General features: G+C 37.0%; 1 long non-coding RNA gene across 1 annotated transcript; it reads right to left on the reverse strand.

Moving 5' to 3' along the window:
- Positions 1 to 1,950: 1,950 nt before the first annotated feature.
- On the reverse strand, positions 1,951 to 2,939 carry LOC139189621 (uncharacterized). Its single transcript, XR_011573436.1, has 2 exons — positions 2,622 to 2,939; positions 1,951 to 2,046 (listed from the first exon to the last, which is right to left on the reverse strand). It is a non-coding gene; the product is annotated as an uncharacterized lncRNA (long non-coding RNA).
- Positions 2,940 to 3,176: the final 237 nt, after the last annotated feature.

Here is a 3,176-nt window from a genome sequence, read left to right on the forward strand (position 1 = left end):
TTAGCAATGATCATTGTACACACAGATTAATTGCCTTCAACTCATCCAACCAAAAGGACTATTTAGTATTTATAAATGGAGGGTCCTGAAGATTGACTGTTTACAGTTGGAGATGACAACACGTACAAAGGCATCCAAATAAAGTCGAAGCTCATGACAAACAGTCCTAGAGAGCGAATGAGTTCTTAATTAGTAGGTAGACAGCAAACATTTTCCCAAGCAAGAATTTAAGATGGACAATATGGTGGGTGAATATTTTGGCTACAATTAAACTATTTCGTTAATTGAATCATGTTGGTTTCTTGCGAGAAGTTAGCAATGATCATTGTACACACAGATTAACTGCCTTCAACTCATCCAACCAAAAGGACTATTTAGTATTTATAAATGGAGGGTCCTGAAGATTGACTGTTTACAGTTGGAGATGGCAACACCTACAAAGGCATCCTAATAAAGTCGAAGCTCATGACGAACAGTCCCAGAGAACGAATGAGTAATGTCTCTCTTAATTAGTTAGTAGGTAGACAGCAAACATTTTCCCAAGCAAGAATTTAAGATGGACAATATGGTGGGTGAATATTTTGGCTACAATGAAACTATTTCGTTAATTGAATCATGTTGGTTTCTTGCGAGAAGTTAGCAATGATCATTGTACACACAGATTAACTGCCTTCAACTCATCCAACCAAAAGGACTATTTAGTATTTATAAATGGAGGGTCCTGAAGATTGATTGTGTACCGTTGGAGATGGCAACACCTACAAAGGCATCCAAATAAAGTCGAAGCTCATGACGAATAGTCCCATAGAGCGAATGAGTACTGTCTATCTTAATTAGTAGGTAGACAGCAAACATTTTCCCAAGCAAGAATTTAAGATGGACAATATGGTGGGTGGATATTTTGGCTACAATGAAACAATTTCGTTAATTGAATCATGTTGGTTTCTTGCGAGAAGTTAGCAATGATCATTGTACACACAGATTAACTGCCTTCAACTCATCCAACCAAAAGGACTATTTAGTATTTATAAATGGAGGGTCCTGAAGATTGACTGTTTACAGTTGGAGATGGCAACACCTACAAAGGCATCCTAATAAAGTCGAAGCTCATGACGAACAGTCCCAGAGAACGAATGAGTAATGTCTCTCTTAATTAGTTAGTAGGTAGACAGCAAACATTTTCCCAAGCAAGAATTTAAGATGGACAATATGGTGGGTGAATATTTTGGCTACAATGAAACTATTTCGTTAATTGAATCATGTTGGTTTCTTGCGAGAAGTTAGCAATGATCATTGTACACACAGATTAACTGCCTTCAACTCATCCAACCAAAAGGACTATTTAGTATTTATAAATGGAGGGTCCTGAAGATTGATTGTGTACCGTTGGAGATGGCAACACCTACAAAGGCATCCAAATAAAGTCGAAGCTCATGACGAATAGTCCCATAGAGCGAATGAGTACTGTCTATCTTAATTAGTAGGTAGACAGCAAACATTTTCCCAAGCAAGAATTTAAGATGGACAATATGGTGGGTGGATATTTTGGCTACAATGAAACAATTTCGTTAATTGAATCATGTTGGTTTCTTGCGAGAAGTTAGCAATGATCATTGTACACACAGATTAACTGCCTTCAACTCATCCAACCAAAAGGACTATTTAGTATTTATAAATGGAGGGTCCTGAAGATTGACTGTTTACAGTTGGAGATGGCAACACCTACAAAGGCATCCTAATAAAGTCGAAGCTCATGACGAACAGTCCCAGAGAACGAATGAGTAATGTCTCTCTTAATTAGTTAGTAGGTAGACAGCAAACATTTTCCCAAGCAAGAATTTAAGATGGACAATATGGTGGGTGAATATTTTGGCTACAATGAAACTATTTCGTTAATTGAATCATGTTGGTTTCTTGCGAGAAGTTAGCAATGATCATTGTACACACAGATTAACTGCCTTCAACTCATCCAACCAAAAGGACTATTTAGTATTTATAAATGGAGGGTCCTGAAGATTGATTGTGTACCGTTGGAGATGGCAACACCTACAAAGGCATCCAAATAAAGTCAAGAGAGTTTTAACAAAATACTCCTGATACTGTTCACTTTTAACGAAAAACCATATTTATACATTTCCCTGGTACTATTCACTATACCTTTAAAAATGACTTTTAATTAAAAGGGAAGTTTTTTTAGACTTTTCGGTAGTTTTCCTTAAAGTCGAAGCTCATGACGAACAGTCCTAGAGAGCGAATGAGTACTGTCTCTCTTAATTAGTAGGTAGACAGCAAGTACTAAAAATATTAAAATCCGTAAATTCAAATTCCGTCTATTTGAAATTAATTAGTACTTTTTTTTTTAGAGATGGACTTAGTCTCACAATAGACTAGCACTAATGTGGTTCAAATTCGCTTTTAGTGAAAATCAAACCTAACACCTCTACATATAAGTGAAAATGAATACTACCAATAAACCGTAGTAATTTCATTTTCTAAACAGAGAGTTAAGAAAATAACTTAGAAATAAAATGACATCCGTAAGTCACTCACTCAATTTCTAATCTAAGTAAATTAAATACATAATTTCCAACGGGTTGTACATTTGCGTTTTCTCTTTATACCTGACAACTTGATGATCCGTGCTTTGGTTCACCAACTCGACTCCGCCGCCATGGCCGTTCAGTTCAACTTCGACTAGGTTGCTGTTGGGGTGGGGTGTTAGCACAACTATTCACTTATCAGATAATTCTCTCTAGTTGTAGAGCTGTAGATGGACTCACTGTTCTAAAGATCGGTCACAAAATGGGAAAGCATATTAGACGGAAGCCTGGACAGAATTAAGCGGAGCTGGCAGGGGCTGGTCGGGGACTAAGAGGACGTATCGAGAACGCTGAAATATGGAAAAAAAATATTTGTTGCAGAGGCTGCGTTCGGTGTTCGCGCGAAGAAGAAGGCGCGTCTCTTTTTTATCTCTTCAAGATGTGGTCCCTCCATCTTCCCCTTTTATATTGTTTTAATTTAAGGTAAACTATGGTTTGACCTCTTAAATTATTACTCCAGTTGAAATTGATCACTTAAATTATTTTTTTAGTAAATTAACCTCCTAAACTATTTAAAATCTGCTAATTAACCCCTTGCCTTTAGATTCCGTCCACTATGCCGTCAAATTCAAGGGC

The sequence above is a fragment of the Malus domestica genome, chromosome 11 (assembly GCF_042453785.1).
Source record: "Malus domestica chromosome 11, GDT2T_hap1".
NCBI classification, from domain to species: domain Eukaryota; kingdom Viridiplantae; phylum Streptophyta; class Magnoliopsida; order Rosales; family Rosaceae; genus Malus; species Malus domestica.